General features: G+C 31.9%; 1 long non-coding RNA gene across 2 annotated transcripts; it reads left to right on the plus strand.

Moving 5' to 3' along the window:
* Nucleotides 1-1,351: 1,351 nt before the first annotated feature.
* On the plus strand, nucleotides 1,352-6,744 carry LOC117680572 (uncharacterized). 2 transcript variants are annotated; one of them, XR_010713609.1, is made up of 5 exons: nucleotides 1,352-2,880; nucleotides 3,359-3,405; nucleotides 3,498-3,564; nucleotides 4,140-4,301; nucleotides 5,820-6,744. It is a non-coding gene; the product is annotated as an uncharacterized lncRNA (long non-coding RNA). The 2 variants fall into 2 exon arrangements; XR_004597005.2 differs by having other exon boundaries at nucleotides 1,352-3,405.
* The last annotated feature ends 8,061 nt before the right edge of the window (nucleotides 6,745-14,805 follow it).

The following is a 14,805-nucleotide window of genomic DNA, read 5'->3' on the forward strand; positions in this document are numbered from 1 at the left end:
AAAAACAAGAAACGAAGGAATTTAGGATCACCTGGTATATTTACCTAATCCTTGTCTTTAAAACTGCATTGAAAACTGCAGAATACCCAAGGTTATTTGAAAGAAAGTAACTTTATCAAGTACAATTGAAACAATGGGGGTTCTCAATGACAAACGATGTTGTGGCTTGGCCAAACTCTAACATAGACAAAGAAGATAGGATAAATGTAAGGTAAGTGTATGGCTTTAAACCACACGCCTATAAGGGTAGATTACCTTACTTACTGGGTTTTTGCTACAAGAGTTCCATTTTAATGTAAATCTCAATGTTTATGTTGGTAAACATTGTATATTTATTTTAACTGCTTAACCCGATTGTCTGTCTTATCTAAGGGACGTAATTGGTTATTTTCAAAAAATGAAAATTAACTTTTTCCCCATTTTTTTTATCAACATCATGGAATTGCTTCTTATGTTTACTGCACTGTAGTGTTTTCCAAGTGTTTTTGCTTCTTTCTTAGTTTTAATGATAAATTCATATAAACCTCTCAATACTGTATTCTAATAAAAAAAATTACCCCGTAATTGTCATATTTTAAAGAGATACAAATGTACATCATTGTACGTCTTATAAACAATCAAATAGCACGGACACGCAGGGCAGTACTTGTAATCAAGTGAACTTACAGACAGGCATAAAGAAAACTACGCGACTGGAACAAATGGTATGTTATTTTTAGATATAGATAAAATTATGTCTTATTCAAAATTTAAACCGTACTCTACACATTTTCAGTTAATATTTTTTTCATTTTTTAAAGTCTCATTTTAGTCTGAAATCTTCATTTTTACATTAGACACCCTTTAGACGACAAAATGATTAAAATACAACAGATGAACACACTAATTAACGCATGTAATTCAAAACAAGAACACACCAGCAAGTCGTGTTTTATCAGCAGCCGTAAAAACTGGGATATATGCTTGGAGTTTTGATAGGCTTGATAAAATACATGTAAATATCATCATTTAAGAAAAAAAGTGTAAATTAAAAAACTCATTTTTTCCGCCTTATCTATGTTTAAAACGGAAACATTCCTATTTCAAGTTCACGATCTGCTTCTAAATTCTCATTGGCTGTCCTGAAACAAAACCGATTAATTAAAAATTGAAATTATGTAGTTATTAACTATTATTGATAAAGGAATATTTATATTTATAATTATTTTTATTTTGTTTTTTAAGTTTAGCAATTTTATATCATAAAATTATTTTTAAAAAGTATACTGGGAAGAAGCTTTATCAATTCATGAATCTTTAACTAGGTATTTACTCTTGTTTGCTCAGCAAGAGTGTTAATTTTTGTAAAAAAAAAAAAAAAAAAAAGCTTGCCTTTCAAACAAAGCAATCACATTCTTAGGTACCGATGGTTTTGTTATTTATATGTTATAAGTGGCTCGCCCGTGGCCATTAATTATTGGTATTAAGTACGAGACCCTCTTCTACCCGTAACGAGTTGAGCTAATATGTTTGCTTTATTAACACCTTATTTTATATGAAAATGCAGATATTTCGATTACCATTTTTTCCACAATAATTTGTGCTGCTGTTTATTAATCCCATTTTCAGGCATCGTTTTCTGTGCGCAATTTTTGACGAAACATTTTCTTTTTATTTGAATAGATATAAATTTTGAAAATGAACTTAAACCAATCATTAAAATATGTTTACAAAACTCATTACTGTCGAGTCACTTAATGTACTACAGCAAATGCAAGTAACAACCAATGTTTAGTGGCACTTTGCTTCAAACTGATCCGACATCGATTGTTAAATAAGACATTATCACAAAACAAATATCACTATTTGATATCTAAACGTAATTCGCTTAGTATAAGTACTGTGGAATCATTGGAATTCGTGATGGCTCAATTTTAGTGGTGTTTGTGGGTAACCCTCCCTTACTATTTTTTATATTCATTGAAAACAAATTTTGCAAGATCTAGAGTTGGTTTTCTTACTTATTTAATATTTATAAGTTTGACATAATATTGGCGCTTCTGGTTATGCCCATAGTTGCAAATTTCAGCGATTAAACTCGCAATAAAACCAGTTTTAACGAATCTTGCTGCACAGTGAATGATATCACAAGCCATTGCATGTATTTTTTATTTCATATTTAATTAACGCGGCTCAGATTTCAACCTTCTTTTCATAATTTAGCTCAAAACTTCAGCTTTAGCTGAAGGCGCATATATTTTAAATATTGTTGCTGTAATGGTTGTGTATTGATAAGCGTCGCTTTAGTTGCGTTATTTACAATTTTGAACAATGACACTTCACGTTTTGTGATCTAAAAATGTTTTAAAATAAATAAAAATGATAGGACATACATTTGATAGTTTTCTTTTGATGGGCGTTTCAAAGGAGAAACTGACCGGACAATTTTTCATCGATGCGCCTTGATAAAGATTTCCGGTCAATTTTCCCTTTGATATGTTGAACAAAAGAAAATTTAATAAAATCATTTCTCGATTGAAACTGAAAACAGAAGCACCTACGAAATTGAATTCCAACGAATAAGGAAAACACCCACAATCCACGAAAATTGGCTCCCGTGAAATGAAATGATTAAACAGTATGGATGCATAGTGTCTTTACAAGTAAAAATATTATAAATTCATCAGTATAAATGATAACTTGAAAGTATAAAGGTACGGGCTCTCTAGAAGAATATGTGCTCTGGTACGTGTTCTGAAACCCTGGCCAAAGGAATACTTCCGTAACTTGATAGGGAACCAGTTTATGATAGGGGGCCAGTCTAGCCTGAGGTCTGTGAGGTTTACACCCATCTTTGTGCCGACCATTGGAGCAGAGTGCGGCAATTGGAAAATATCTTAGGTAAAGTTAAAGTGAAAAAAAGTTGCAATCATACAAAGCATATATATGATGCGATCGGTATTATCTTACTTTTTCTCTTCTAATTTAAATCTTAACTTGCCAAGGTACATGTACTTTTGGTCATCATATTCATAGCTAAAAAGTAGTAATAAAAAGACAATAAAAACAGCAAATAAATGAGTGTAAATATTACTATATCTTCTGTTCTTTTTCATTGACTGAGTAATTGCAATTTAACAAAAGTATTGAACAAATCCCGAATCAAATATATTTTTAACGTGTAACCTAATAATTTTTAGTATAAATTTTAGCACTTTTTTCCAGGCTTAGCGCTTTTTGTACTTTCAGTACTTTAAATTTTATTTATATCTTGTTAAATCAGCTGCTTGCAAATTTACTCTCTATTTCATAAAAGTTTTTTTGGAAAACATTTTTGGGGTAAATATAATATTTATGATATACATCTTGTTGCTTTGAGTTCAAACACAGAGACGACGGGGAAGTGCAAACAACAATCTTTGAAAGGTATTCTTATCTTTTTCTAAGTAGTATGATATGAATAAAAAAAATATAGTTTGGTGACATATCTTAATTTTTTCCTTTTGTTATAATTTAAGGATATGGCCTTCTGAGGGTTTTTCGAAGAATAATCATTGCTTGAAAATATGCGTAAAAAAAGTAACCGTAAGTATATATCTAATAACTTAGAACCTCGACACGATTTAAGCTAAACCATTTCAATTTTCATTTTTCCATTCTTATGTCCTAAATGGTTACTATGGGAATTATTTATGCATTGTCAAAATTTGAATGTCATATATCAAGTTATAAGCAAGATAAGGAATTTAAAATTCTTTATTCTGTAAACGAAGCTCGAATCCTGATATTGTTAAAATCTGTGTTCTATTTATATCAGTTTCAATCAAATATTGCTTTCATTGTTGATGATATCATTTATTATAACACAGAATCAGTTAACTTTGTTTGCCAAGAATAACTTTTTCTAAAAATGGTTAATTCTTTCTTTAAATTATTTGTAAACTAATATTTGACACGAGCTTTGCTTACAAAACAGTGAATTCTTACCTTTTTATTTCACCTGAAACTGACTTTTAAGATTCAAATTTTGGTCAATGATTTAAAATGAACAAGTTAACTATGTTAGATATAAAAAATAAGAAATCAAATTTGATCTCAAATCCTATCTCAGTCCCTTTTATGTGAAATATTTGCTTGTCAACTTTCATTTTTTTCCACAGCTGGAAATAGCCCAGCAACAGAATATCTATTGCCGATATTGTTACCTCTTGCTTGGTTGCTCCTTGTGGTTGTTGTGGTATGCTGTGTCAAAAAGAGGTTCTATAAATGCTGCAAATGTAGAAAAGGGTTGACACAAAAGCAAATGGCTAGCAATGAAAACAGTAAGTACAGAAATGACATCTCCTTTAATTTGTATTACAGGTAAATATCGGTATCTTGAACAGGGGATATCTCATATACCCCTAAATAAGTCTTTCTCGATATAACTAATTTTTTAAAAACCCTGATATTTTGAATTTGGTTATCTCGAATACCCAGCTTTTGTCGAAATATTTTGAAAGCCATTTTTCCAGTCAGCAGGATATAATTGGTGTCATAACTTCAAACATTTGCAACCGCGGCAGTTTTCACACCTTTCAAAACTAATGGTACCTTAAGCTGCACGATGGAAGTTAATATTAAATATTTTGTACATATAGTACCTAATCATATAAATTCAGATGAAAATGCAGCCACGAATACGATAATGTGTTTCATAGAGACACCGTGTACGGAGAATCGATCCAACATTGATAACTGTCAATTTCATGAAAATCGATTAATTACGGAACCGAGTTTATTTTCATTCCTTATTAATTCTTCATTAACAATGAAGCATGATTAAGATACGAAAATCTAATGAAAAACGTAAAGTCTATGTATTGAACACACAGTGGGTGAAAGGACTTCTGTTTTATCGTATACGGGTTGTTTCCTGTATAAGTACTATAGGTACAGCGTAATGAATAAATGAAAGATACATTTTGTTAGTTCACAAACACAAATAATATAAAAGTTATAATAATAATAGTATAAAAATATACTTTGTGTTTTTGAGTCTAGATTATTTATATTGGTGGTTTTTTTAATTTTCAAATCCGTATTCTTCGTTTCCTACGAGATTAATTTCAGTAATTAAAAGGCAAGTGCGTTTTCCTTTTCAAAGTTGTAAACCGTCGAAAATGAAAAGGATGTGAAGGCTTAATAATAACGAAACATTGATTTTATAATTTAATTGATTTTTCAAATATTAAACTGTATTTTCAAAAAGAACCACACAACTAAAATATTTATTCAAACAGTTGATTATTCTTTAATGAGTAGTAGAAGAGTTTAGTGTATATACCGGAACTAAAACACGTCTTGATATAAGAACGTCACCGAATCAAAACTGGAAAGCAACTTCTGATATATCGAACCCCTTAATATATCCCGAAGTTTTGTTGAAGTCCCCTTTAATAGTTCGAGATACCGATGTCTACCTGTATGTCGTTTATGTAAGCATATCTAGACATGCGATTCTTACATTATTTTCCGATATTGTTTTGAAGGTTTCATTGTTAGTCATCTGATTTTTTTAGAAATCAAGCAAAAGTTGCTGATGCCAGCAATTAATGGTAATCATTATTTGCTGTTAAAACAATTGGATTATCCCTCTTAGTATTTCAATTGCTTAGGTGGATGGGGTCCGGGCATAGTCTTAATAGTAGACGAATTATATTTTTATTCTAAAGGAATAACTATCTGTTTGTACATTAATGGAATACTTGAATACTTTTCCTTCCTGTATGCATGTAAGTTTTTGTACGGACTTCTTTTTACTTAATAATTGCTGTCTTATTTTATTTGGAAATGTCTAGATCAAGTATCCGAAAAAGATCTAAGAAATCTGGCAAAATATCCTATTTATACTCTCGGTGAAAACGGAGGCGTTCTTGTCGCGTCTCTGGACGAAACAGTTTTAAATAGAAGAAACTCTAGAGATGGTTTATCAAGGAATGAACAACCTGATTGTAGTAAATATCGTGAAGAACACATTTCTGTCGTACCAAACACTACATACACACTCATGACGAACGATCTATCATCAATCACAGAAGCTTCATATATTAGCTCTGAAAGACTTTAATTTCAGAGTCTACAGTTACGTTTGATATGATCGAAAAGACTGCACAGTTATTTTCTACAGACATTGTTTGATAATGATACAAAGGTAAAAGACTCTATCATTATATGCCAGCCAAATATAGTTGTCGAATACAGGAGCAGTTGATGATTCACTTACCTGTCTACTGCTTGAATAAAAAAGGCGCATTGAGCTTGGAACAGTTTTATGGAAATTACTAGAGGATGTACATCTTTAAAATCTACTTTGTACAAAGTTACGCTGTTATTTGCTTGATACATATATACATAAAATTTTTCCAACATGCAGTGGAGTTAAAAAATAAAAGGGGGCATTGAAACGTTAAACGCAACTCCAAAAGAGAGGAATTTACCTAATACTATACCATGAAACTAATTTTATAAAATGATTGAGAAAGCTTTTCATAGCATTGCTTCAATGATGCATACATGTAAAAATAGCTTTTCCTTTTGTGTTGTATTAAGATAAACATTTGATTTTCAGGGTCCGATCAACAAAAGGTCCCTGAAACCACAGTATTAAAATAGAAAAAAACAATTCAACTGCATTGTAGTTATCTTTTATCAGTTCTGAGAGACCTTTTTGCAAATAAGTTTAATATTCCACCTTATGGCATTTTTGCTGCTATACAACCCCCCCCCCCCAATATTTAATTACTTTAAAATCTTTTCATTTATATGCATGTAAAATCATGGTATTGAATAAAAACTGAGAAAAATCTAATGTATAGCTTATTGACATCACATTGTTATATTTTAAGTTCTTTTACAATAAGAATAATTTAGCTAACATAATTGCTTTTTTATACCGAATATTTCTTATATGTTGTTAAATCTTTAACAAAAAATAGCTTCATCTAAAAAAGATAAGAAATGTCATATTGACAATGAGCACACGGCGGGTGCAACCGGTCGGCAGGGGATGCTTACTCCTCCTAGGCACCTAATCCCATCTTCATCTCTTTAGAGGTCCGTGTTGCTTTGCTCTGCGAAATTTGTATTTCGCTAAATGGGTTTTTAAGACAGTTTGTTTTTGTCATTTTCATATACAAAGAAAGGGGCAACAAACTGATCACTATATATAATGTATCTGTCAATTGTATGTTGTCAACAGCCTCTAGGCAAGACGTTTTTTATGCTTAATTTTAGTCGGTATTTAACAAATGACATTTGAATATAACGAACAGTAATAGTGTTCAAATTCAGAAGTTCAAAGGAAAATTACAAAACAGAAGCAGAGGGAACACGGACCTCTTTAAAAAAAATGGAGGTAGGATCAGGTGCCACGGAGGAGTGGGCATCATCTGCTGACCGGTCACACCTGCTCTTTGTCGTAATCGAGAAAAACGGAAAAGTCCGTACACAATTAGGTGATTAATTATTGTCTAACAATTAGTATGAAAAACGTCGGTCAGCATGCGACCCAGTGGCAGAGTTTATTTGCTGACAAGGTCGTTTTATCGGCCATAGGATTTACGCAACGATGACTTCAAACGAGATTGTTGATAGTCCTGTTTTATTAACTTGTTTGTCAGTAGCTTGCCTCGCCTTAGAAACTGAACTTATAAAGAGCATGCCCTTGCTTATCAGTATCGAATTAAATGAGAGACAAAAACGCCATACACAGGTGATAAAGGTTTATTGCTACGTAAGTGAGGACAGCTGACTATAGAAAAATCACGGTTATCATGAAGTTTTGTTGTTACCATCAATGCCAGTTTCCAGTAAAATATCCAAATATGAAACAGATGACACAGACTAAGAGGTATCGTTTATTTAAAGTTCACTGGGATATATCGAGTCGATGTAGGTATAAAAGTAACATTTTTTAATTGATAACACGTCGTCGATATTCCCTAAATATTCCCATAGACCTATATACCTATAGATATTGTCTATCAGAAACTCAAGCATCTTTTGGAACAAGTGTCATAAAAAAAATTATCCTTACTATTGTAAGGTATTTCAATAAATGAATAAATAGCATACATTTAAACACTAACTATTAGGTCAGGTGGTTTCAGCTTAAAACATGACTAGTAAAATACCCCATCTGTCATTGAAAGTTTAAATAAATAATATAATGATAAAGTCAATGCAAACATTAAACCGCCCAATAGGCCATCATTAAACTAAGTAAATGGCTAATTATATAATTTTTAAAGGATAAAAAATATTATAGGTATGCGATAAAAATATACAGTTATGTTTGTAAAACAGGTAAGATTTCGTACCTTTCTTGTCAGTTGTGATGCATGCATGAACAACAGAATGTTTTTCCACTATATTATTCACAATTTTCCCTATATATTTTTCTATTCTTTAAAAGCATATTGTATTTTGCAATTAACATACTTTTTTTTGGTATGCATTAGGCTACAAGCAGTGATCATTAAGGTATTCAATATAGATATATTACAAAAAAACCAATGTTTAGCAATCATTAATAAGGAGATAATTATAATGTATCAATAATTTACCAAATTTACTACAAGTTATCATATGAACCTTAATGAACTGTACCTATAGTTCGTATCATCTATATACGGGGTAGCAGCTGTTTGATGTAAACGACGATTATATTTGCTTTATAACCGGGCATCAAATAACGTTTTCCACATGTTTCTCCAAAGTGAAAATTAGTAATATTACGGCTACATCCATACTGTGTTGAAGTTATACACCGAAGAAGTTTTGTTTTTTTAACACTCCAAAAAATCCAGTGCAAAGGATGTAGCAATGATATGTACAAATCAAACACAGCATACCAAACATTTATCGAAAATCGTTACACTGGCAGTTTAGCTGGTAATTGTTACCTTAAATGAGGTTCTATTTCAATTGTCATTTAAATTGCGAATGATCAATACCTCAATAAAATGAAAGACAGACATTTTTTATCTGCATAACCTTTCTCACGATGAATTTGTATCTATTACCTTGTATGTTTGCCGTGTTTTTGATGTGTAAAATCTGCCTTGCAACATTCAGATCTCAGTTGTTTAAAGATGTTTTAGACCAGTATGAAGTTCGAGTGGCTCCTTTTGATGAGAAATCTGAAGCAATCAGACTGCAAGTTTTTGTAAATCTAATGTCAATTCGTGATGTTAATGAAAAGGACCAATCTTTTGAAACGTCTTTTTGGTTAAATTTATTGTGGAAAGACTGGCGCTTAAAATGGAATTCTTCAAATTATCGAGGAATCAGTGAAATACAGACCACTTCAAAAAATGTATGGATGCCAAGTTCTATTTGTATCTTTAACGAAATGTCCGAGAAAAAATGCTTCACAGAGGAGAAGCCCACCACTGTATTCAGTAATGGATATGTCATGTATTCGACGGCGAGAGAAAGTGTGACACAGTGCAAAATAGATATCGCAAAATATCCATACGACTCGCAGATGTGTTCCTTTCATGTAGGTAATTTGTTTTCTGATTATGATTACATTAACTTGGATGCAAACTTATCTTTACTATTTCTCAACCACTATGAACAAAACGAACAATGGGAGGTTACGAACACTGCTCTATACTTACACACAGTGAATTCAGAGCGACCTGAGTATAACCAGCTTAACTTTGATATCCATATCAAAAGGAAACCAGGATATGTGATCCTGTCTGTTTTACTTCCGGTTGTTCTGCTCTCCGTTCTAAATATCTTCTGCTTTGTATTACCAGTTGATTCTGGAGAAAAAATGGGTACCTCAATGGCAATCTTCCTAACCTTTGCTGTATTTTTGACCATCATCAATGATACCATGCCTAAGTCCGAAAATATTCCTTATTTCACCGTTTACCTCGCATCCCAGCTTGTGTTTAGTGGAGTAACTGTCATTATGGAGGCCATAGTACTTAGAGTTTCTGTAACAACGGAATCAAGTCAAGTTAGATCGGTAGAAAAAACTGAAAGCAAGGACAGAAATTTGTTGATGCAAATTGCAAAGAAAGTATGCACTCAACATACAGCTTCAAGTCTCGACAAATTGTTTATGACAATCATGATTATTGTCAATGTTTGTTCTCTCGTCACAATGTTAATAAAAACAAACTAAATTTCAATTTGACCATAATTTCAAGTTTCTACAATCAACATAAGTGATAATTTAGCTACTTGTTTTTAATGGTGATTAGTATGCGTAAACCTTGCTATGCGTAAAGAATAAACTTACAGGCATTCTTTGTATAAGAAAAGTAAATGTACAGTATATCATCATTTAAATTTTTCTTCATTGTATTCTATATGCATTTTGAGAACACAAAGTACGCAAGAAAGCGTGTTAGGCTACATTTGTTTCAGTTTTTTATATATTTATTACATTATATAAATAGGGCCTGTTTGGGATGATAACAGTTGAAATTGACACCCCGAGAAAACCATTGTCAACCTCCGCTTTGCAGAGGTTGACAATGGTTTTTTCTGGGTGTCGCGGAGGTTGACAATGGTTTTCTCGGGGTGTCAATTTCAACTGTTATCCAAATATCCCAAACAGGCACTATTTAATTTATTATACTGAATATCTTAATATTAGAGAAAATGTTACTGCTTATATATAGAAATGACGTGAACTATACAGCGAATCGTACGCACATTATTTACGCGCATGTAACAATTCCTTGTGTTACCCGTTGCCAAGTGTGTTGCTAACGCTAAAGGTAATAGAACGGATTATCAACTGCGTCTAAACAAATCAAATTTTAGTTTTTAACATGAAAGTATAATAAAAATTTTTGCAGTCTGTTTTTTTTTTGCCGCATGTACGTTAAATTTCTTTTACTTTCTTGTTTTACTGGTAAAAGAAAGACGCTTTATTACATCAATTAGAAGTGCAGATATCTAATTTAGCAAAACTAAACAATGTCATTTTCTGACCTGTGTTGCTTTATCTTGTAAAGATGAAAATGATGTTTCAATCTGCGAGTCAGTCATTATGTTTACACTTTGCTTCATCGGCTAGAAAATCTAAATGATAGATTTATTAGAATAGTTTGTTGTGTTGACTCATCACTTTAAAGCATTGTTTTTATAAATTATAGCATGAAATCGCTCAGAACCATTTAAAATCTGAACTTTATGTAATAAAGAATTCAAATCAATAAAACCCATTAGAACCTATTTCGTTAAAGCTGTAGGATGGTCCTACAATGTTGGTGTTTGCATTAACGACCAGCTTATTCAAAATATGAAAATTGTTATATTATGTTGAAAGAAGAACTAAATACACACGCAATTCGAACGTCCTTGAACTATTTTTCTTACTGTTGATGTCATGTTGTTCTAATTGGACAGATATTCTTGCATTTTTTTATTTGCGAAATAAAGTTCTTTCATATACCATGGGGAATGTATGATTTTCTATCTTTAAATATGTATTCATTTACATGTGAGTATAGTAGATTGTCAGATGTTACCGATTTCGTCTTTTTTTGACGTTAATAAACGGAAACACATGCGCCTGTCCTAGAAATATGAATGAAATCAAAATCAGGAAAACAATCTCACAGTTCGTTAGTGATATAATGTTTTTAACGTGAGAAAATAGCAATGAGAATAGCAAATTTCTTGTGGAGATTTATAAAAAGAAAACCTGACATCCCTTTTGTATTGTAATGTTCTCGGAACACTGTCCACAATTTTTTCTTTCAGTCATCTGTTAGAGTCATTAACATCCATAGTTTTCATGTGTTTGCGACAAAAGGGCAAAAATCCCTTATGAACAATTACTTCAAATATATCAAATACAAAAGAGAAGATGAATAAAAATAAATGCATACTCGAAAGCGTAATTTGCAAAATAAATGAGTAAAAAATAAAATACAAATACAAATAAAAGACTAATCCTAACACAGCAAGCAATAAACCAAACCAAGATCAACCATTTGATACACAAACATTTTCTAAGAAAGATGAAAATAATATCAACGGTTTCGCACTCTGTGTATAAAAACTGAAATCAGCAAACATCGAAGCGTAGTTTATGGACATCAAATCTGAGGAAACGTATTCTTTTGGCGAAACAATTGTCAGAAGGGCGCTTTTTCGACTTTTACGTCACAAAATTTCGATACTTGATAAATTAACCACATGTTTATTAGGTACTGTTTTTCTATCGCTTAGTTTTATTCATATAAGATGAGTTTGATAGCTAAGTGGTTGATAAACAAACGACTTGCCAAATTACACACATCATTCAATTGAACTGACATAATGTACAAATCATACCTTATACAATTGTTTAAGTCAGCCTATTAACACCCCATGAAACACGTCAGCTTTTGAAAATGAAACGACATACTTCGGTTTTGTTCGTAGTTCATTATGTATCTCAGTTTTATTTAGTCAGTATTATCGAACTGCGCAGATTAAACAAGTAATACTTAAGATTTAGTATATGAAAAAGAACGAGTATTCCTTTTAAAGGAATGATCGACAATAATGGTACATAGATAGCTAGAAGCAATCAACGTGATCAGTTTGATGTAAAATGATTAAAAAAGTACTGTATTTTTACAAAATATAGAATATTTTGAACCATAATTTCATCATTATAAACCGTCAACACATTTTATTTTGAAATAAATTTGGGGAAAGCCGTTCGTGAACTCCTTGTCTAGTTTTATATTTTTAACGTAATTATTAAATGTTAATATATCTTCTTTTTCAGAATACTAGGTAGGGCTCTTCAAAGAGCATTAACACATATACAAAGAAAGAGTTGTATTAAAATAATTTAATACGACTTAAAAACATTGAATGCCATCATAACTTGCTATTGAGGTCGCATTATAACGTAACCTTGTTTATAAATCAAGCTGTCTTCCTAGCTACTATTATGCAATGTCAATAGATCGAGGTCAGTTCATGGAGCATCTTCTTATGATCGCGGTCAGTTCATCGAGGTCAACTGCATTACGGAATGAATCTTTCGATCGAAATTCTTACGCGTGAGACAAAATGTGCATTCTTGAAATAACAGGTCGAACTGTATTTAATGTATGTTTGCATCTCTTAAGGTAAATGAATTGAAATAAAACTGAGTAAAATGTTATAATTTAATTCTGGTTGTAACGCGCTTTCTGATTGGCTAAAAAATTATTTTATATCGTATAAAGAATGTTGCCTACGTCATAGTAAGACTAACGTCAAAAACGTATCAATACGCCTGACGTTACGTTTGAATTTTGTACAATATTACGTCATTTTAAAGGTTAAATGGTCGTTTTTATCTACAATGAAGTGTAAAAAAATTAAATTATAAGCAATGAATTCAATATTTATTAGTTTTATACGATATAAAATGGTTTGAAACAGTTTACGCTTTTTTATAAACCGCTTCGCGGTTTATAAAGCGTAAACTGCCCCAAACCATTTTATATCGTATAAAACAAATAAATATTGAATTCATTCCTTAAATATAAATACTAAACCAAAGCTTCAAGTTTTTATAAGAACTACTTATGCAAGCGGAATGTGTGCGCACGTGGAAGCATTTGCCGGATGCCTCATATGGACACAACAGTGATCGGCCGAAGCCGATCACAAAAAAAACTAGATGCTGTCATTAGACAGTAATACCCGCACCGAGTGTTTGCCCCTAAATAACACTGTTTTGTACCAGTTTAATTAAAGAAGAAGGCCACATGCAAGCTACGGTAATACATTTAAAAATTATAATTTTCATAACTGAAGGATGAGATCCCTTTTCATATGATAATACACATGAGCCGCACTTTATGTGCAATTTGGGGTTGAACATTTCATGTCATAGAAAGTATAATGGTCTATATAAGTATTACAAACAAAATTAAAAATTAAATTATGCCCCCTCCCCATGGCGGATACCGATTTTAGATTTGCTTCTGTGTGCCTTAATGTACATCATCGTGTGCACAGATTTAGAGAAAGGGTTGGAGTTATGGGTCCAGACCCCCCCCCCCCTGACAATTAATTTATATCAATATATAATTACCAAAAAATACACCTTGGATCCCACTGCTCTTACAGACATGTAAACGCTCTAACTCATTGCGTTTCAATGCTAGGTAACATTATTTTGGGGGTAAATATTTAATTAATATTAATCCTTTATTGCTTATTTCAATAGGAAGTATACATCACAATATGCAGGTGTCCTGCACCACCTTAAAGCTGTTATTTACCTAATAAAATAGTGCAGGGGTTTTGAAGAATAGGTCATAATACATGCATGTTACAAATAACTGATCTTGTCTGAAGTTACGTACACAACACAGGTCTGCAGGTCTCATTAGCGGGTACTAGTTTTACCCAGCTCTTCGATTGTATACATACATGTCTGTGTTTACCATATGCAGAAAAGGATTAGTTAAGATCAACCAAAGGAATTCATTATTGTGTTTTGATTGGAATACATTATGATGTTGACCAATATAGGTAAGCATAATACATGAAGTAGCAGTATAGCAAAATATAATGAGATGCCAGCATACATGTACGTAAGTTCTACTTTCACTTTCTAAATGTGATCTCCCTTTGACAGCATACTGTATCATCATCTTTTAATATTTAAATAAGCTTATCATCATTATCTATCCTATCGCATTTGTAAAGTTTCTGTCATTTTAGTTGCAAAAGTTATTTTTTTCATTTGTCAGGCTTCCACTATTGAGTTGACCCCATATTGACCCCGCATAAACAACTTCTTATTAAATTTGTGTA

This window comes from Magallana gigas, chromosome 4, assembly GCF_963853765.1.
Source record: "Magallana gigas chromosome 4, xbMagGiga1.1, whole genome shotgun sequence".
Lineage (NCBI taxonomy): Eukaryota > Metazoa > Mollusca > Bivalvia > Ostreida > Ostreidae > Magallana > Magallana gigas.